At 40.0% G+C, this 22893-nt stretch overlaps 1 long non-coding RNA gene across 2 annotated transcripts in view; it reads left to right on the top strand.

The window, feature by feature from the left end:
• The window catches only part of LOC143650591 (uncharacterized), a 51042-nt gene extending 28441 nt beyond the window's left edge, over window positions 1-22601 (top strand). For both annotated transcript variants that reach the window (XR_013159612.1, XR_013159611.1), the window contains exons 3-4: window positions 17186-17230; window positions 20906-22601. This is a non-coding gene — a long non-coding RNA (uncharacterized LOC143650591). The remainder of the gene's footprint in view (window positions 1-17185; window positions 17231-20905) is intronic.
• Window positions 22602-22893: the final 292 nt, after the last annotated feature.

Raw genomic sequence — 22893 nt, 5'->3', positions numbered from 1 at the left:
GCATCTTTTATAAGGTGGGTATAGTGGTGACAAATGTCTTCAGATTTTGGTTATCTGAGAATATCTTAATCTCTCTCTTATTTTTTTGAAAGACAGTTTTGATAGATATAGAATTATTGGCAAATTTTTTTCTTTCAGCACTTTAAAAAGGCCATATCACTGCCATGTTGCTCACACTTTCTGATGAGAGATCAGCACCTAATCGTATTGAGGATCCTTTCCACATGACCCATTGATTCTCTTTTGTGGCTTTCAGAATTTTTTCTTTATCTTTGGGATTTGACAGTTTGATTATAATATGTTTCAGTTTGGGTCTATATGGGTTTAACATGTTTGGAATTTTCTGAGTGTCTTGAATGTGTTTATTCATGTCTCTTGTTAAATTTGGGAAATTTTCAGCCATTATTTATTTGAATATTCTTTCTGCTCCTTCCCCCCCTTTTTCCTTCTTCCAGGGTTCCCACAATCATATATTGGTATACTTGGTGGTGTTCTATAGGTTCCTCAGCCTTTTCTTCATTCATTCTTCCTTCTGCTCCCTTAGGCTAGATGATTTCAATTGTCTTATCTTTAAGCTCACGTATATATTTTTTTCCTGCCAGATCCAATTTGTGCTTGAATCCCTCTAGGGAATTTTAATTTCAGTTATTGTGGTCTTCAGCTCTGTTTGGTTCCTTTTCATAATTTCACCTCTCTCTTGATATTCTCTTTGTATTCATTTATACTTTTTCTGATTTCCTTTAGTTCTTTGTCCATGTTTTCTTTAAGCCCTTTGAGCATATTTATGGTCATTTTTAAAAAGTCTTTTCCTAGTGTGCCACAGGTCTGGTCCTCCTTGTTGATAGTTTCTAATGCTTTACTTTTTTTCCTTTGGCTGGGCCATCATTTCCTGTTTCTTTGTATGTTTTGTACTCTTTTGTGGAAAATTAGGCATTTTGATGTTTTAATGTGTTGTCACTAGAATTTAGACTCTGAGGCATCTGTTCCTTAAACTTATATCTAGCTAGTATTATGACAGAGTTTTCCTTGAATGCCAAGAGTTACTTAAAATAAATATAGGAAAAAAGAAAAGATCTTTCCCAGTCTTTGCAGATTGTCCTGTGCAAGTGTTTTCCTTCAGAGCTTACCCATACAATGAGTTTAGTGAATAGCTTGAGGGCTAAGTGTAGGGGCCAGCATGATCCTTTTTGAGCATGTAGTATCTTGGGCATGACATGTGGTCCCCCATTTATATGGATACAAATGTCCCCTCTTCTCTAGTAAAGTTTCCTCATAGTCCAGGCACTGTACTAAATATCCTATAGTCAGCAATCCTTTGTCTCAGGCAGCCACTTGACTAATATCTCATAGCATTCTATAGGAGAGTTCTTTGAGATGCCTTCTAGACATGGGGAAAGTTTTGGAATGACAGGCCTGTGACCAGTGTCCTAACTTAGTCCCTCAGGCCGCCACCAGAAAGATTGGGCCAAATATACATGCTCCTAGTATGTGCATGAGGATTACACTGCTCTCTCTGAAACTGAAACCAGAGATCTGCATTGGGAATATGTGCCAGCTCTGTACTGAGTCAGGGAGAGGTCAGGGAGGGACCAAGCAGAATGCCATGACATACACCACTTTCAAGTAGCCTCTTACTTGGTTTGATAGTCAACCTTTTACTGAAATCCTTTAAGTGTTATCTGGAGCTTTGAGAAAGAGATTTTTGTCAGTTCTTGATAGTTATTCAAAACGTCTCTTGGGGGACGGGGCCCTGTATTGTCACCCTGTACCCCCTTGATTGCACAATATGATTTTGAATAACAATGAAATACAAAGGTAAGGAGTTTGGATTTTATTCTGTGGCTAATGGGGAGGGGAGTGATTGAAGAAAGATATGATTGAAAGATGTGTAAAATAGACTGGAGAAGACAGGTCATTTAGAAAGTGACCTGCGGTCACCCAGGTATGATGTACTACAGGGTGAAACATGCACACATATACACACATGCACTCGGATGGTTTTAGAAATCTAAAGGTACGAATGTGGAAGCACTTACAACATCATATTTTGGAATGTATGCCAGAATTGGGATACTCAGTGCCAAAGTTTGAGTCTAATAATGGAGCAGCAATCCTCTAGAGATTATTCTTAGACAAATGGAGAGGCAGCTCTTTGATCTGCTTCCTATAGCAATTAAATGGAACTTTAAAATGACAGATAGAATTGCTTAAAAGAGTCCCCCTAGTTAAATGCAACATGGGAATAGGACAAATGAGGATAGGGATAGAGGTCTAGGTCCATCAGTACAGATATTAACTGCACATCAAATTGATTCACAGTTAGAGGTTAATTAAACAGTAGAGAGGATTTTCCAGCCAAATTCCATTAGGGAAAATGGTCCTCAAGAATTGCTGAAAGAACATCTAATTTTAAAGCTTGCAAGAGGATTTATGAAACAGAGTGTGCCATTTATAGAAATAAATCCTATCTTAAAATAAAACACTCAAATGATGACCAATACAATGTATACTCTTTGTAGCAACTTGATCATTATAATTGCAGGAGCCCAGATTGTTCAGCACCATGTCCTGTTTAAGGAAACACAGCCCAACAACCAGTAGAAATTAAGAAATGAGTAACACATTTTATCTGCATTTCTCATGGAACGTGAAATCTCTGTGTGATCACTAAGCTCTGCCCTTCCAATTCTCTACCATCACACAGCTTCTGTGTCTCTCTCCTATTTCTTCGCTCTTTCAACCCTCTTCGTTATCTAGAATGACTCAACTGCCCATCACACTGAGTCCTCTTTCTTGGGATGGGGAAGGGAAGGGGGGCACTAAGTAAGAAAGGGTTGGTGGTGATGGTAGGGGTAGGCTATGAATATTAATGTTAAATTTTATCCTGACATCCTTGGAATGCAATTGCAATCACATCATTCAGGAATAAGCATTCTTTGATGTTCCTTTAGAGTCTGTATTTTGGTCATGCCATACTACTTTTAGATTTCCCAAAGTATCATATCCTCTTCTGCCTTCAGGCTTTAATTTTGTCTGTTTTTTTGCCCTCTGACTTGCTGCTCTGTTTTGCCTGGAACACTTTATCCTGCGATGTACACTTAGCTGACTCTTCTATTAGATGAAATACCACCACCTTCTGAAAGTCCTCTTTGGCCCTAAGCACCGGTTAGTCATCCCTCCTGTGCACACTCATGGTGTCCTCTGATTCACCTTTCAAAGCACTTGCAAAATTACATTGTACCTGCCTGTTTACTTGTCTGAATTCAGAGACCTCTTTCCCCCACAATTGTTTCTAAAACCTGGCAGAGCCCCCAACACATAGTAAATATCAATAAACATTTCTTGAAGAAATAAATGAGTCATATGTGTATTGTTTTCCATGGTTGAGGTCATGGTATATATACATCTTAATCTTAATATTATATGCTATGCATTTTCCCATGTCATTAAAATTTCTGCAATAAAGATAATTTTAAATGGCCACATTATATTTTGTTATATGGATATACCATAATAAGTCAGGGGTTGCTAAACCTTTTCTCTAAAGGACCTGATAGTTAATATTTTAAACTCATTAAGTTGATAGCCTTACTATCAACTTTGCCAACTTAGCCTGAAAACAGCCATAGATAATATGTAAATAAATGGTCATGGCTGTGTTCCAATAAAACTTTATTTACAAAAACAGCTAGGGGGGTGGATTTGGCCCATCCACCAAATTCGGGGCTGTAGTTTGCCAACTGCTAAGTTAAGTAATGATTCCTCTATTTATGAATTTTTATTTTTCCCATTTTCATTATTAAAAGTGAGTTCCAATGAATATATTGACTACATTTTAAAATTTAAGGATAGATTTTTCTCCAGATATAAGTATAGATCTAAAGAGTATCAGTAATTTTGAATTTTAATAAATATTTCAAAATTGTTTCTTAATATACATTCCCATCAGCATGAGTCTGTTTTGCAGAATTCTTGTCAATGATATAATAATAAATATCTCATTTTAAAAACCATGAAATATTTCAAACATGTAGAAAAATACAGAAAATAACATAATACATATTCATGTACAAAAATGGTCACCCTGAAGACAGTAAACCTTGCAAAATTAGAAAAAGAAATGTCTCTCGTTTCTTCTGGGATTCGAGATCCATAATCTCCCTTTCTGTAATCACGCCCTAGTACATGTGCCCTAGAATTTGCCCACTCCATTAAGTCTTATGGGCAATCTGAGGCTTTCCCAGATTTATCACGCTTAAGATTTTTCAAGACAAGGAGATCTTCATAATATTTAATATGTTTCGTCTGAGGGTGGCCACATCTGGTTTTTTTCTTTTTTTTGCCTGTGATTTCTCTATGTCCTGTCTTGAATGTGATTTTTCTCTGCTATCCAGTTCATTAAACATACTTGTATGTATTTTGACTGCCGACTCTGTCAAAGTAGGTGGTGGAGGATGGAAACAGTATAAATGGATATGCAAATGAATTGTGTAACCAGACTGGACGTATTCTTGGTCTTGGTTCACGTTCTGGTGGATGTGAACCCATTGTAAATAGGCCTTTCTAAAGATGATATTTTTAGTTAAGGTGTAGCCCAACTGAATGAGGCTGGGCCTTAATCCTATTACTGCATGCCTTATGAAGAGTAAACCATGGAAAGAAGCTGGAAGTTAATGGAATGGAGGGAAAAGGACATCATCATGTCCCTTGCCATGTGACAGAAAAGCCATGGGCCAAGGATTGTCAGTAGCCAGAACATGACAGTCTTCAAAGAGAAAGTGTTACCTTGCTGTTACCTGGATTTTGGACTTCTTCTAGACTCAAAACCATGAGCCAATAAATCCCCATTGTTTAAGCCAACCTGTTGTATGGTACTTGTTTTAGCCATTGGGAAATGAAAACAATGGAATTGGTGTTGTGATGTTAGGAATCCATTAGTTGGAGTAGCTTTAAATAGTCAAGATCTTCTCTACCTTTTCAGCTCCCAGCTTTCTGTGGTCAGACCATGAGAACCAGAAGGTCAAAGCCTGCAGGCTTCAGAAGGATGGGGACATTTTGTAATTATAGTTTTCTTTTCCTTTTTAAACCAATGGTAATACATATGGCTATATATACTGTGTGTGTGTGTGTGTGTGTGTTTACCCATACCTATATGTATTCTATACCTACATATCTATATATCTTTTCTATCTATCATCTATCTATCTATCTATCTATCTATCATCTAGCTATTCTTTTTGAAGGCATTGAAGTTTCTTTTGTTTCTTTGTTTAAACTGTTGAAAAATGATTTATAGTGCTCTTTCATTGTGGTCAGAGAAAGTAGTTTGTATATTTTTTGTTTTGGAGCATTTACAGAGGATCCTTTTGGGCTCAGTATTGCATAAAAGATTTATTTACTCTTGAATATTTGGTTTATTTCGTGATAGGTACAAAATTTAATATATATGGCTATTCAATAATTTGAATTATTCAGATCCCCTATGTAATTTTTACTGTTTGCTTGGTTTTTGGAAGGTGAGACTAGTGTGTTAGTTTCCCCATTACAATTGCGTTTTTCTAGTTCCCCTGATGTCCCATATAATTACAAATTTAAAAAGAAGTTTAAGTGTTATAATTACTATAAAAATTTTCTTGTTCAACAATTATTTTTTACTTTTACATGTAGTCATATAAACATAGTTACTGAAATTTAGGCATAACTGTGTTTAATGTGTTTCTAGTTTTACTAAAACATAACTCCATGTTTTTTTTTTAACATGGGCAGGCACCAGGAATTGAACCCAGGACCTCTGGCATGGCAGGCGAGAACTCTGCCTGCTGAGCCACCGTGGCCCACCCAATTCCATGTTTTAAAAATATCTTTTTTGAGTTCTTAATTTTCATTCTGTTGAACTATATCTTTGAGAAATATTTTGTTTCATCTATCCACTTCTCTTCATCTCCCCTTCTATTATCTTTGTCAATTGGTTCTGGACAGCAATTATCACTGGGGGTCTTTTAGAAATGCAAATTCTTGGGTCTCTCCTTAGCTCAAGTGAATCAGAAACTCTAGGGGTGGAACCCAGCAATCTATGGTTTTAAAAGTTCTGCAGGTGGGGTTCAAGGGTTGTTCAGTAGTAGAACTCTCGCCTGCCGTGTGGGAGTTTCAGGTTCAATTCCCAGCCCATGCACTCTCCAAACAAACAAGCAAACAAACACATGAAAAACCAAACAAATAAATTCAACAAAAATTGTGCTGCAAAAAGGGATACTCACATGGAAAAAGAATGAAATGTCACCCTCCATACAGCATACAAAAAAAAAAGTTGCAGGTGATTCTGATGCATGATTGAGTTTGGAAACCACTGATACTAGTCTGAGCCACCACACAACTCCTGCTTTAACTATAACAAGAGACTTTTACCTGTTCCTCAATTTCTCTCTGGCCCCTCCTCATAGACATAGTTGGCTGTCCACTAAGAAGTTATTTTGCTCCTTAAAAAAAAAAAAAACTAACAACAAAAAAAAACAACTCCAGCAGCCTAAAGGGGTGAGTATTGATGAATCTGGACATGATAATTTGCTTTTCTCTCCTTTGACTGTTGTAGGCAAGTACAGCAACTCTAGTCAAGGAGGAAAACAAGGGAATATCATGGGGAGCATGTGAGAAAGTTTCTCTACTTCTTAAAGAGGGACAGAAGCATTGTGGTGGTGGTCTTATGGCCAGGATAGGAAAATAAGAGACTTGAAGAGAAATCAGACTATATATCCCTGATCTCCTTGGGCTGTTGGATTAACCACCCCTGGAAACAATGTATCAGTCACTTTAGTTAAATGGTTACATTCATATGTCACTCTGGCCAGGTTATGGTGTCCAGTTGTTTGGTCAAACAAGCACTGGCATGATTTTCTCTGTGAGAATATTTCATGAATTAGGTCATCAGTCAGTTGTTTGCATCTATGGTTGATTACATTTACAACCAACAAAGGAGACTGCCTTTAGGAAGGAGAGAAGACTCATCTAATCAATTGAAGGCCTTAAACGAGACCTGATGATTTCAGCTGTGAGAAATATTTTCTATCTCTATCTACTTCAGCAAGCCAATTTCTTCAGGAAAATTCATGGAAACATTCATCAGATTTCCTAACTTGTGGCCTGCCCTATAGAATTCAGACTTGCCAATAGCTACTTCGTTGAGCTGCTTCATATAAAAAAATCTCTCAATATTTACATACCTACATATATACCTATGTACATAAATATAGATACAGATATCGCTATATGTCCTTTTGATTCTGTTTCTCTGGAGAACACTGATTAACATTGTCGGTATTGCTGAAAGCATCTGAATTCATTCACATCTCTCAAGCCACTGACCATCCAGCATCCCTATCTTTATGAAATGCAAACAGGGAATGTTTTGTTTTGCACTTCTAAACAATTCTTAAATAGCTTTCCACTGTACTTAGGTGTGCCAGTTTGAAGCTATTATGTTCTGCAAAAAAGCCGTGTTCTTTAATCCTTATTCAGTATTGCTGGGTGGGATCTTTCTGTTTCCATGGAGAATATGACCCACCCAATTGTGGGTGACAACTTTTGATCAGATGGCATTCATGGAGATGTGTCTCCACCCATTCAAGGTGGGGTTGCTTACTGGAGTCCTTTAAGAGGGAACCATTTTGGAAAAAGCTTTAGATCCACCAGAGCTAACTGAGCCCACCCAGCCAGAGACCGTTGGAGATGAAGAAAGAAAATACCACCAGGGAAGCTGTTGAAAAAGCCTTGAGAGAAAGCTAGCAGACATTGCCATGTACCTTTCCTGCCAAGAGAGAAACCCTGAACATCATTGACCTTCTTGAGCCATGGTATCTTTCCCTTGGATGCCTTAATTTGAACATTTTCACAGCCTTAGAACTGTAAACTTGCAACTTAATAAATTCCCCTTTTTAAAAGGCCATTTTTTTTCTGGTATATTGCATTCTGGCAGATTTTACAAACTAAAACATTAGGAGAAAAGATAAATCAGATACCATGGCCCATGGAGCACTTTATGATCTGGCCCTTTAAAAGTATCTTTTTTTTTTAAATTTTATTGTGTGCATGTGTGCTCCAACTCAACTAAACATTGGAAACTCTCCTCTTAGAAACAGTGACTGTCTCTAGGACACTGGTTAGGATGCTGGTTAGGGGGCATTTCTGGCAAGAGCAGGAGAACTCATCTTTAGGCCTTTGGGGTCTTCTGAGACTCAAAGATGTCAAGGCAGCCCTTAAAAAATGGGGGCTCCGAAGTTCTATGGAGATCTGAACCTGGATTTGAGCTTCAAAGGGTGTGTGTACCTTTTTGAAATGGTTATGCTATAGTATTGCTGATGTGTGTGTTCATTTGTCTGGGAGAGGGTCTATAGCTTTCATCACTTACTTAATGGGGTTGGAGGTCTAAAAGGCTACAAGCCACGGGTGTATTGTTTGTTTGTTTTTTTCTGTCATTTTCTAACATTTGGAATTGCAGATGAGGTTGCTTTCTTTGGAGTTATCAGATTATCAGACTTGGTGATTTCCCAAAGAGAGGCCACGAGCGGCTTGCATTCACTATATACCTGATGCTGAGTGCATCCCCCTCCTAGTTCTCTGTCTGGAGGGTGGGTTGATGTACTTAGCAATAAACCACTTTCCACTGTCTGGCAGACTCTCATCTAATGCAATCATTTTAAGTGGTTTATTCTTTTTGTCAAGAGACTGATTCTTTATATAAAAAATTATGCAGAAACCTGTTATGACAAACAGGTACAAGTGGATGGCTCCTGAGTTTGGTAGTAGGTCCTGAACCCAACCCCTGACATGCCCTCCTTCCCTGCAGCAGGTACAGGGAAACTCAGGGCTCCTCAGAGCATGTTTGAAAGACACTGACTCTGCAGTAATGAGATGAGGTTCTCTCCCTCCCCTAGATCAATACTTTCACGTGATGGGGCAGAGAAGAACAATAATGCCTCACCTGTGCTGCTCCCAGGACACTGTCTGTCCCTGCCTCCTCCCTCTTCATGGGTAGAGACCTTACCTTCCAGAACACAAGGGACTCCACCCACCTCCTAGCCTCTCTTCTGTGTTATCTTCTACATTTACAGTCTGAAATAGATTGGAAAGGAGCCACTGGGGCTAGAAAGGCAAGACCCAAACTCTACCAATCACAAAGAGCACTTTGTACAGTGTGGGGAAGGGTGGCTATAGTTTTCTGGCACTCTGCACCTGTAAACCAGGGACAGGCAGCAAAGTCTCCTTCATATCTGCCCTTTCCAGACCAGCAGGGCTTTGGTTTTAGAGTACAGAGCTTTTCTAAACAACTAATTAACTCTCTCAAACAAGCACCGTTCTCCCAGATTCTGGCAAAAAATTTGCTAACTTGTTTTCAGTCTTTGTGTAATTTATTTTTATTTTTTTCTGGTGTCTAGCTATGCATTTTAGCAGGGAGATGGGAAAAACTGCATCAGGGACTCCTAGCTTTAACACTACTGAAATAACAATTTGGAGTACCTCATAATACAAAATTTTGGTACATGCGAGAATCTGGTTCATGATTGCTACTTTTTAAAGTTCTTGATGTTGGGGATAATTCCTGGGAGAGGAGGGGAGAAGGGAGTCCTGGCTTGAAGGAAAGGAGATTCAAGCATAGTTTGAGAAAGTGTCAGCCATTTTACACCTTCAGGTGACTAGACCCCTCGTGATCTAGTCTCCATCCTGATTCTAAACCTCATGATCCTGAAGTCTAGATGTGTGAGCACCCTAAAGCTCTCCTTTATCATTGCCTTTTGTTTGAGCTCTGAGACCCTACAACTCTGGCTCCCTGTGGCATCCTCAGAACCTCACAGAACTCCAAGGAAGGGCTTAACTGCTTGAAAAATAGGAAAAGTTTATCCTAATCCTCCATCACCCACCCACACCTCCTTCTCCAGTCAGGCTATTTAGGTAAGCACTCTTAATATCCAGGCTCTTAAGGCAGAAGCCCATCAGCTGGAGTGTAGTAGGCAGGCAGGAGCTATGGGAACACCAAATTTGTTCCACGACTTTTGGGTTCTACTTGTAGATGAAGCCCTGTGCAGGCTTGAGGGTCACCCAGAACAAAAAACAAAGTATACAATAGCAGGTCCTTGTCTCAGACCCATTGTAGATGTCTGTCCCAGGTATGGTCTCCAAAAGTTACCATCTTAGGAAGACATGAAAGTATAGAGTCAAAAGACCGATGCGATGTCTCCCAGATGGTTGAAAGATGCCTGATTTGGCATGGAGACTTTGTGTTTTCACTTTTCTCCTTAATATTGTGGATGGTAAGCAACCAGTTCTTAAGCAATTAGTTCTTTTCTTCCATTGTCACAAAGGAACCATTATTAGTTGATCAGTTACTCCTTTATTCCTTATTAGGAATCCTATGAGCCTCAAAATCTGGAATTCCTTTGTCCTGTCTCATATTTTCTCAAAGAATTTTCTTCTCTTTTTGGTTTTTTCCACAAGGGTCTTTGGATATCCTCATTTCCCTAAATGGAACTCTTTGATTTTTGTGTCAGACATTTTTAATTCCTTCCTAAATGTCCATTCTCCCTCTATTCCCTGCTATCAGGATCCCTGGGGCTTTTTTGTTTGTTTTTTGAAGACAGCATGTACTTAGCTCAAAAGACTGTACCTTCCAGTTTTCCTTGCCTCCAGGAATGGCCAATGAAATATAAGCAGAAGTCATTGGATAGAATTTCTGAGAAAGCCTTAAAAAAGGGAACTGACCTAGCTGGGAGGTGTACCCTTTCAGCCCTCCCTGCCATCCTCCTCTTTCTTGCTTGGAACACGGGAGTATACCTGCCACCATCTGGGACCCTGATGCCCTCTTGAGGATGGAAGTTAGGCATGAACGATGGACAAGGAGTTGAGGGTGGTTGAGTCTCTGATGGCGTAGGGGCTTCCATTCCAGCCTTGCACCACCTTCCTTCTGGAGAAGAAATAAAGCTATGCTGTTTTATTTCTCTTTTTGGGGTGGTGGTGGTGTGCATGGTCCAGGAAGCAAACCCGGGTCTCCCGCATGGAAGGCAAATATTCTACCACTGAACCACCCATGCACCAACCAACCTATGTCTTTTCTTTTCTTTTTTTTGTTTTTGGCATGGGCAGGCTCTGGGAATCTAACCCAGGTCTCCAGCTCGGCCGGAGAGAATTCTTGCCATTGAGCCACTGTTGTACCACCCACAACCTATGTCTTTTTTAGAATTGTCATTTGGGTTTTCTGATATATGCAGCAAAAATTAATCCCAACTGATATAACTCTTGCTTGTCTGTGATGGGATATTGACCTTATATTTGTATTGTTTGTTCAACACAAGGAAATCTATTTCATGGTTATACAAGAAGTAATTAACATTCCACTAATTTTATCAAGTATATGATTGTATCTAAAGTGTTCCATGATCCCAGTTACTGACAGTGTACCAACAAAAGGACAGAAATAAAATAACTAGCAAGGCACACTGCATGTGTGTGATTCCTAAGATAATCATATTCCATTACATTTAAGCTTCTTCTTTGAACATTTAATTTAATTAAGAAGATTTATGATGTTGGAATGCTACCTACCCACCCATCTGGCTCTCTTAGCTGCCAGGGAATTAAAAGCACAAATTGGAGCCACATGTGCCGTTTCTAAAATAAGTCTTTGCTGTTTGGACAGAACCATGGTTCAGCTTTGAGACTCTCCTGGGACTATGCCGGCTGCATGTATTTTTATGGATATAGGATCAATTACTGCCTATAAATTTTTTCTCTACAATGTATATAAATAAAAGATGTCACAACAAATATATCTGGTCTTTATGACTTATAAATTGTAAACAACAACAACAAAAAAACCCCTGAGCAACAGTACCTGAAAAATGGATTCATAGAATAAAAGCTCTTTAATGCTTCTTTTGGAAACATTTGTTTTAAAGGAACTCATGTAGTTAGCTCAAAAATGCAAACTGAAAGTGGAGTTTATTCCAGTTCCATTCACTGCATTGCCCCCAGCCCCTTTCTCTAACTGATTTTTCCCCTTTAGTAAGTTCCAGCATCCAAAATCCACCATCCACAATTTACAATACTTTCCCCAGTCTGATTTATGTCACATCAGTAGAAATTCTTATGCCCTTCAAGAGTGGCTGATCCACAAGATATTTTTGTTGTTGTTGTTTTTGTGAAGCATTAAAAAATAGAAGGACTCAAGGAAAATTTTCCTAAAAAAAGATTATAGGAAATAAAAGATGATAGTCCATTGCATTTCTTTAAATTGGGAACTTTCTAAAATGAACTACCTTACCCAAATTATAATTCAATAAAAATTAAGCTGCTAATATGTCCCCGAACATAAACATGGGGGGAACTGTTTGCTATGATTCAGTTTTAAGGTAGTCTCAATTTTTAGATTTTCTCCTTCAGCCGTGCTGGCAGCCGTTAGGAAGTGTGTTTATGAGCCCCCAGATGAAACTGCCAACCTACCTAGCAGACCCAAATGATTCCAGCACTGCTCTTGTTATTTGACACAAAGGATCCCACTCAGACAATGAGTAGAAATTAGCTAGGAAGGAGAAACAAGAGGCCCATAACTTGAGATGCACTTTCCCCCAAAAGTAACAGTTGATAACCCATGGTGTTTATTCACTTCTCTTGAATGGGACAAGCTTCAAAGCTACACCAACATCTTGGTGAGGGTGTGATGCTTCTTGATTGATGTAAAATGCTTCTTTTCTGGGGGGCTGTGATGTCCCTGGGGTCCTGCCACTCCTCTACCAGCCATCTGTTCAGCCTCGGTGCCTGCAAACCCTCCAGCAATCCCCACCTCTTGGTGTCCATCTTGTTGCTGGTGTGTCATCAGATCTAGGAATCTTAATGATTCTTCATGGCTCCTCTAGCTGGGCAGATTGCGTCAGGAGCTAGAGCCCTAGACATGATCTGTCTCTGCTGTGCCCAGGTATGGATGTTTTGTTTCTCTAGAACAAGTTTCAACAAGGCTGTGTATGTTTCTTTTTGCTTTTTATGCACAACTGACCTCTTTCATGGGCATCCTCCAGGCACCAGCATCATTGTGTTGTGCCTGGATGCTTCAGCTGGGGTCCCAATCCTAGCTTTGAAGACTGGGGAATAACTTCCCCCAATCCTGATCTTTGTGAATCCTGGGTGGCAACAAAAAGTCCTTGGTACCCCAGGAAGTAACTGAACTTTCCTTTGTGTTTCAAAGGTGACTAATCAGATAGGGCAGTTGGGTTGAGTTCCAAGATGACATGTGATGGTTATAGCACCCTCCCAGTAGGGTGAGTAGGCTGCTTTCTGAATACTCTTGTACTCAATGAATGAAGGAAATTGCTTCTCTTCTGAACCTGTGCTTGGATCTCTTTGTTCAGCCTCCGTATCTGGGTGGGATATTAAAGAAGCCTTCAGCAATGGATTGTGCCAAAAATTCTCCAGGAAAATTGTCAGAAAACACAAATACACATGTGAGGCAATTTGGAAGCAATAAATACCAAATGTAGATAAAATGCAAGCATTAAATGTAGAAAAATCAACTTCCACTGCATGGGCTGTGTTAGCAGGGAAAAGTAGGGAGGAAATGGAGCGGCTTGAAGAATAAGAGAAGAGGTGGGATGACATTTATGGAGTGAGATCAGAGTGGGCAGAAGACAAGACCTGTGCCCATGTATGTAACTAGGGGGTCGTCAACATCAGGCAGAGTTGACAGGACTTCTGGTGGGAGAAGATGGAAGATAGATAATACCAGATGTATGTAGCAGGAGAGCGGTCAGATGCCTTTGGGGAAATGAATACTTCTCTAGTCAGCAAAAGAAATGCCCTAAGAGGAAGAGATGAGAGAAAGGTAACAGTGAAAAAAGGGGGAAAGATGGTTATTGTAGTGAAAAGAAATAAACCCTTCATTTCCCCCAAACAGCAGGTGTTGAGGCCGTGTGTTCTGTGGGTTTTACATGTGATCTGCAGGGACACAGAGCTCAGGGATGTGGGGGAGTGTTTCAGAAAGGCAGGAAGCAGGACACCAGCAGTGACTCTCCATATCAGAGCACAGGAAGTGTTTTATAGCACTGGGTGGGAGGGGGAAGAGTGGGGTTGTCCTCAGTGAAGACACTCCCTCGCGTTATACCTTCACCCACACTTCAGGCATCATAATACATGAAGTCACAAAAGCGATCAGCTTCCCAGCCACTGAATTAGTACTATATTAGGTCAATTCACTTATTGCTATGAATGCCTGTAGATATTTTCTCTATTCTCAGGAATGATGGATAGGGAAAACAATTTTTTTTAAAAAAAAATTAGGTCTGAGGAAAGTAAATGACAGTGGTTACCCAGCTGAAAAATGAAAGGTTAAGGCTGGAGCTCAGATTTTTTTACTCTAAATCCAGTGACCCAGGTGGCCAGGTAAACAGGATGGAGAGAATCGAGTCAGGAGAGTTAGGCTGGGAGCCTTTGCAACAACCGAGTGTGACAGATTATAGTTCTGTGTACCAAGTATTTTCAGTTTTCCCCCACTACCGGACCCTGGTAGGATTGAACTTCCTAGCTCCCTAATACTCCTAAGAGGCCACATGACCAATTCTGACCAAGGAGGTATGATCAGTTATGTGTCACCTCCAGGGGAAAGAGAATAAATGTCTGAGCCTCCTCAGCCCTTTCAGTCTGCCTCAGAGACTGTATTGTTCCAGATACTGGCTGCTACATCCGCTGGGTACTTGAATTAGAAGAAATGGAGCAGAATTTCCAGTCAACCCATAATGGATATATCGCCTGAGGGAGAATAGACCTTAGTTGTGATAAACCATAGGATTTTGAATTGTTATACCCAGCAAAACTTAGCCTACTTTGTTTGATACACTAATTGTGAGATGCTGGCAGTCCAGGCAAAAGTGGAGGTAGGGCACAAAGAAAACAAGAGATTAAATCTAAGGAAAATTGTGAAGGGGAAACATATAGAACTTCAACCTGGTAGAAGATTATTCTACAGGCTTTGAAGGTAATACCAAGGTTTAAAGCCCAGATAAGGGGAGAACAGAGGTCACTTCATTTTGAAGATAATTGCTTTATTACCTTTTGCTTCTCCTTCCTTAAAAAAAAATGAAAATAGTGCATACCAGATTTTAAAAGCAATATTGTTCTACTTTGCTAGCTGCCAGAATGCAACACACCAGAGACAGATTGGCTTTGAAAGGCAACTAACTTTCATCTGAGTTTCTTTCTTATGTGGGAAGGCTCAGGGTAATCTCTGCTGGCCTTCTCTCCAGGTCTCTGGGTTCCAACAACTCTCCCCGGGGTGATTCCTTTCTGCATTTCCAAAGGTCTGGGCTGAGCCTTGAGTGCTGAGATGAGGTATGCTGAGCTGCTACATTGCACTCTCTCATTTAAGCACCAGTCAATTAAGTCAAACATCATTCATTGCAGCAGGCAAACCTCCTAACCGACTGTAGGTATAAATCAGCAACAGATAAGGTTCACGTACGATTGGCTCATGTCCACAGCAACAGAACTAGGTGACTTCATCTGGCCAACTTAACAACTGAATCTAACTACCACAAATATATACTCATTATGAAGAGGCAAATAATGCATAAAATTATGAAGAAAAACATTAACTTATCATTATTCTAACACACATTGATATTGATCATTTACGTTTTGGTTCACACACAGACATGCATACCTGTACTTGTGTATGTTTACAAACATATTTAGCAAAAGTATTAGCTGTTGGTTTGTTAAAGTGTCAAATATGAAATGGAGGTACATTTAATCCATTCATTTATTTTAAGAATATATTTATTGAGTAACTACCCTCTACCAGGTAGGTGCTGGAATACAAATGTTAATGAATAAGTTACTTTTCCTTTCCTCAAGGAGTTTACGGAATGGGAGAGCAAGTTATCATCTAGGAGGGGCGTAATTGGAAATGCAGAATTCTTCAGCTTGGTATGCGTTTGGGAGTTATAAGCAAGAAACAGCAGATTCAGCCTGAGAATGGCTAATTTTCCAAGGGAAAATAAAGAAAGGGAAACAAAGATATGAGGATTGAAATTAGGAAAAGTCCAGGTCAGAGGAGGTTGAAGGAACTGTGAAGAAGGGCGAGAAGAAATGGTCAAAAGAGGTACATATGATGACTTCAAATTAGATAAGCACATTACTCAGAAATTATTTTTTAAATAGAGAAAGTGGTGTGTATTTGAAAAGTGAAGTGAAGGAGTCCTTCGAGGGAAGTTGATGAGGGAAGGAGGAGCATGGGAGGTGGCTGCCTTAGGAATCAGCAAGCCAAAAAGGAGGTCGAGTCTGCCCTCACCTGCCTGAACTTGATGCCAGGGTTCCATCTGGAACTTAAGGCACTTCATCTCTCTGACCCTCCATATAGAGTCTGACTCCATTTTTTAAATATTTGTTGGCATTTTTAAGCCCTTCCTCTTCCCAGTCTTTCCCAGATCTAGGAAAGTTGATAAGAAAGTCTCCCTCCTTTGGTACCAGTAGGAAATTTAAACCTCATGTGGGAACATTCACCCAGTCCTACTCCCTAGCCACCATAAAAACCCAAGCCAGTCTCCTTTTCCTGCTTTCTCAACCACTTTCAGACCTGCTTGGTTATAATAAACCTTTTCATCCCTCTTGCTGTATGTGTTGTGTCATCAGTCTTAAGGCCTGAACCAATTTTAGCTGGGGTTCATCCTGTTTCTGTGGAGTAGGTAGGCTCAGGGCTCAATGCCCTCTCATCTCTGTCTCCCTTAGTCACTGTCTAAAATATAAGCTCCTGATTATTTTCTTTCTTCTGTGCTCTCGACTTTGATCTGCCAAGCCTTTCTGTCTACCAGAAGTTCCCTCCTCCATCCCAACCTAAACAGGAACTATCTTCCACCTGCAAAGACACTCTTTCTTCCTAAGAGGCAACTTTTCTTTCTCTTGCATCCACAGGTCATGGAGTCTGAGATGATGTCCTCCTGCCCCTATAATGCTGCTCCTATCCACCATTTTCTACCTCCTATAAAGCAGTGAATACAGATTAATGGCCAGTGGGTCCGAGATGCTTGCTAACATTTTGGACCATACAATATTTTATAAATTTAAGCCAACTTTTTATAATTGGGAGATTTCATAAAAACGTCAAGGTTTCTGGTTTCCCTTGAAAAATTCAACAGTTTTCTTTTTCATGACACAGGACTTGCATTCCTGCAGGGCAGCAGCCAGCTCAAAGTAAACTGAGGTGAGTCTTTTTACTTCACAACAGTCCCCATTGCTCATCATACTCTATTCACTTACTCTATTCACCTGTCCAGCTGTTTACATTGCCTGCCTAGTCTTTGTGGCATTGCTTGCCTGCTCTTTTGAAGTCTCTGCTCTCTCATGAAATCACTGTCATGTCCTGAGCTGACTAACTGGCTTATGCTCTTGAATTTATGAAGACTTTGGACTCTAGTGCATTATTAGTATAAAATAGTACATTTTATGTGACAGGCAGGACTCTAAGGGCTTTACAAATATTTACGCCTCATAACAGCTCTTTAGTAGGTACTAACATTACCCTTATTTTATAGTTGGGGAAACTGAAGCATGGAGGCATAAGTTAATAGCCAAGTCATACAGCTGGTAGGATAATTTTCAACCTTACTCCAACTTCTTTCAGCAAACTGAAGTACTTCATTGTCCAAAGAGAGGCCCCATCCCATACCTCAACCTCACTTTGCCACCTCTAGTGAACTTTCTGTTCCATCTCAGTCACTCACATCTGGACTCATTGGACCTTATCATCATGAAAAATGGACATACCTCTGATATTTTGACCCTGAATCTCACTCTGTGAGTGACCACAGTCCCCTATCTTTCTAAATCTTTAGCCCAATCTTTAGTCTCACTGATCTCGCCATACCCTGAAAAACTCCATAACAGCCCCTTTCATAGCCTCATTTTTTTCCTTACCAAGATTGGTTTCCATGGTGAGCCCATGAACCACTTTATCCCCAATACCCACTCTCATATACTCCCCCTTTCCAACATGCTTGTCCAGCAAAACTTCAACCACTTCTACAACTCCATCTTCTTTATTTCTCTAATTGATGAAAAAAAACATATGAGACTGCAATTTTTTGGTTCCCAATTTCAGTGGGGCCCTTAGCACCTCATTTGCTTATTCAACAAATATTTATCAAGTGCTTACTACATGTCAGATGCTGAACTAGGCGCTAGGATACGTAAGTGAGCAAACCAGAGAAAAATTAGTACCCATATAGAGCTAATATTTTATAGGGGAGAGGTATAACAATAAACAAAGAAGTAAAATATACAGTATGTAAGAGGGAGGTGACAGTGAGCTAGGAACAAAAGTCTTCAAAGACTGAGAAAGAATGACCAGGAGGTTGTAGCTGATTGTAGTAAGGAGGGGGTAGTGGGTGACAGTTTGTTGATATGATCTTAAAAGCTGGGGATTTTTAGTGAAAAAGGAGGGAGAATGGTCTAGAAGAGCAATGATGAGCAAGATGATGCTACCATATCTCCATGCCAGTGTGGGGTGCAGGGCGCTTAGAAAACAGCCACCACTTGAAAAGGCTGCAGAGGAAACACATCTGTAGGTTTCAATAAAGCCAGTGGTGAAGGGATTTTTGATAATGACTGGATTTACATGGAATTTAATGACTGAATTATCAACATTTGATAATGACTGAATTTACATGGCCAAAGAATCATTGAAGGCATAGGGAAGGGTTTCAGGAGTTGGGGAGGGGTAAGAGATGGGGTCAGAATAGGGCCTGTTGAGAATGATATGGAGCTTGAGAGTTTAGAGCATGGACAAAATGTGGGAATCCTGGCTGGATTTTTGTAGAACCTGATGCAATCAGGGATAAGGGGTGTAACTGTCAGCTCGGGGTGGAGGGTGTTGGTGGGGGTGGTCTTACCTGGAGCTCTGGGTTTTCCAGTAGTTCTCTGTTTCTGTTTATGCTGCTTCCTCTTTTTAACTATTTCTCATACCATTCTTCACTTAACTCCTGTTGATTCTTCAGCTGAGGAAGCCTTCACTGACCTTCTCCCTGCTTCCTTAACACCTTGTAAATAACTCTATTAAAGCTCTTACCACTTTAGTTGATATTCTCTATTTACATATGTCTTAATAAATAGACAGTAAGCTCCCTGGGAACACAATTGATCTCACTTATCTTTGTGTTCTCTGTACTTAGCACAGCGGTACATAAAATGTGATAAGTGAAAGATGCCTGCTTGTTGAACCACACCCAATGATCTAGGGAAAAAGTATAGTTTAGAGAGTAAAAGGGAGAAGAGTGGAGGGAGAATAAGGTAGAAATGTATTGAAGAGAAAATGAAAATAAATGAGGGCCTGTGGGCCAGATGATGAATCACCTTAATATTCTTACTGAAGCAGGAGACAAGGTCATGCATTTAGAATCTAAAGGAGGCATTGACATTCAGGCATTGGGAGAAAGGAGAAAGTCTAAAGTAGCCAGTGTGGAGAGTTTGCATAGGAGTTAGAGAAAATTAGTAACAGGTGGACTAGATCCACACAGGTGGCATTTTGTGGCCTGGAGAACTCGTTGCCTATGGATGGGAAAAAGAGTTATAGACATTTTTTAAAATCAAGGAGACCAGGGAAGCATGGAATCAAATTAAAGAATGTTAGAGTTGTTAAAAAAATTAGAGGTCTTTCTTATTCAGTTTCGTAGCTTGCACCATTGAGGCCATGAAGGACCCAGGATCACACAGTAGGAAGCAGACCAGAGACTGATGGTGAGGGTTCTGTCAGGGTTTGGTTGCAAGCAACAGAAATGGGCTCTGGCTGACTTAAGCAAAAAGAGAACTTACTGGATATGAGAGAATTCACAGAAACAAAGGGAAATATGAAAGGCTCAGAAAGTCAGGGACCAGGGCACTCTGAGTATCCAGGTGGCAGGGACAAATGCCGTCCCATCAGGGCCCTGATGTGGGAGGAATGAGTCAACCATCCTGATCTTTGCTCCACCGAAAATTCAAATACTTGGGAGAAAGGATCAGATTGACCAAGTTTTAAAGGATAACTTGTTTATTTGTCTTACCAAGACTGCTACAATGGAAGAGAGGCAGTTTTCTCTAATATGGTGCTATTACAAGAAGAAGGTGAAAGGATGTAGTAAGGTGAAAAATAACAGATATCCTATTCACACACCGCAATGAAGAGTTAATATAGCTTAGTGAGAGCAGAGACTCTGGAGGCAGACTACCTGGGTTTAGATCCCTGTTGTGTCCTAAGGATCTTGGGTAAAGTACCTAAACAACAACAACAAAAACCCTTTCCGTGCCTCAGTTCCCCCATCTGTAAGACCTGGGTAATAGAACCTACTCCATAGGGTTATTGAGAGGATTAAATTAATTGATATATATGAAGGGTAGGTGGCCTAGCAAGTAAGTACTATCTAAGGGTCAGCTATTATAGCTATACAACTACTTGTGGCTGATACATGCTCCCCTACTCCACCATGAAGCTGCCAGAGTGGGAAAACAGCTTCCTCTACCATTGACTTTTCCGGCTGCTTGTTCTCATGTTACTTTTCGTCTATCATGCGTTACCCTATCTGCAAGATGGCTGGTGTGGGTTGAAGCTTAATTGGCTAATGATAATGGTTTCCATGTGCTATGGCAAAGAAAGTCCCCTAGGCAGCTGTGGTAGATCTTATCTTATAGTCTGAAGTTCTAGGTTCTAATCCTGACCCTGGAACTTGTTTACCCATTAACTTGGGCAAATTGGTTAATATTTCTGAGCTTTAGTTTCCTCATCTTAAAATGGGGATAATGATGCTCTCCTCACAGATTGTTGTGCAATTGATAATGCATGACAGTGGGTTGCAAACTGTCCAGCGATAGACAAATAATAGTGTCCTGATCCTTGCCCTGACAGACAGTCCCAGGCAGAAAGCCATCCCTACAGATGAGGTGATGCCCAGAGGAGAGTCAAATCTGAGCAGATGTGGTGAACTGAAGACCAGCTGCAGATAGTTCATGAAAACCAGCTGGGACCATGCCTGGAGACTGATGAAAAGGAGAAGGGTTCTGGGAGTCAGAATGTGCTCACCGACAGAGACCATCAAACCCAATTAATGAGCAGCAGCCTGGCATTGCCCATTGGCTAGACACAAGCAGCCAACTGCTGGTGACAATGCCCGGGACTCTGCTTTCTATGCACTGGGGTCACAATTACACAAGAAAGCCACAGTTTGAATCAAGATTGTGAGTAATTTGGGTTATGACAAAATTCTGTTGTTGAATTGTTGTTTTGATATATTTCCTCACCTGTGAAATGAGGAATAAGGTGGTCATTGTGTGAGGTTGGGCAAAGTCATCTGACCTCTAGAAATCTGTTTCCTTATCTGTAGGAAAAAGGAAAGAGAACTCTATGCTGCTTCTGATTTCTTAACCCTTCGATGTTTTGATGCATTTATCATAATTTGTGATTATTTTGTTTGCTTTATTTGATTTTGAAATATCATACTCACTAGAATGTAAGTTTCATGGAGTTAGGGACCATGACTCTTTTGTCTACTGTTCTATCTAGGTAATGTTTAGCACATAGTAGATGCTCACTAGTGGTTTCATGAATATTGAATATAGGTCTTCGGATTTATGACTGTATTATGTACATGGTTTTGATATTTTCGGAATATATGGTGTTGTTTAGCAGTGATACTAATTTAATATTCTCAAAGCTCCCCTGCTCTGAGTCAGTGAATATGCACCATAATTCTGTGGCACATTTGAATACAGTCCATTTTAAAGGTAAGGAAATGGAAATGTGCATGCCATGGTCTGTGCCCACTTTGCTAAACACATGGGTGTTAGGGACCTTGGCTTCTGCACCTGCCCCTGCTTCTAATACTCAAGGATGTCATTTACATTCTGCTTTTATATCTGGTGTGTGATATATGTACGAGCACCTGACCTTGCAATGTTGTTTGGTCTGTAAAAGGGAAAATGAAACATAAATACATTGACTCTGACCTTGAGATCATCAATTAAGCCCAAACAGGTTTACAAAAGAAGCTTTTAGCTTCTTAAAGATATTATGGTTGCTTAAAGCACTAAAACAGCAGAGGTCCAGACCAATTACATCTCATTTTATGAGCCCTGGCAAAGATATATATTTGATTCTTGTTGTTTGTCCTCACAGAGTCCTTCTTTTCTCATAAATTAAGACCAATCAGTCATAGGAACATGAAATTCCATTTATATTCTCAAATGATTAATGGCTTGGCTCTTGGTCCTTTAGTTAAAGTTCTGATGTAATAGAATAGTAACTATGTGTAATTAGCAAATGGACCTGTCAGATCTGGCCACATGCATGTCCAAAGGGGTTAAATCTGAGTCCTGGCTACCACTTTGTTTTTTAAAGGAGCTAATAATAAACATGGTCATGGCTGAGGAGAGACTGAAAGCTTCCCCCTCCTTCCTAAGATCTACCTTTAAACCAGCAGAGTAAGAGTCTGATTCAAAGTGACTGCTGTGGGACTTTGCTAACCTGTAGTTTGCAGGATGTGCTTTTTCCAAAGGAGGAAAAATGTCTCTATTGAGTACTCTGTCTGGTGTCTTGAAAAGTATATCCTTCTTTCTAGTACCCCTTCATTCCAATGTCAACATTTGCGTAATGGGATTCTTAATATAATTGTGTAGGTTGATTCCAAACCTGGAAGATTCCAGATATGCCTTCTGAGTACAGAGTGGAAAAACAGGAAATAAGTGGTATGTTGGAAAGACAAGTGGGATGGCAGGCCATGCAAATCTAACATTAGAAAATAACCTTCTAGGAGCATACTTATACTTCTCTGTTGCTGAGTATTCAAGACAGTAGAATTTGCATTTTTCAGTTAAAACACATTCAGTAATAACAGCTTT

This window comes from Tamandua tetradactyla, chromosome 1 (assembly GCF_023851605.1).
Source record: "Tamandua tetradactyla isolate mTamTet1 chromosome 1, mTamTet1.pri, whole genome shotgun sequence".
NCBI classification, from domain to species: Eukaryota; Metazoa; Chordata; class Mammalia; order Pilosa; family Myrmecophagidae; genus Tamandua; species Tamandua tetradactyla.
Note: the sequence above shows the minus strand (reverse complement) of the source record. Positions and strands in the feature narration are given on the sequence as shown.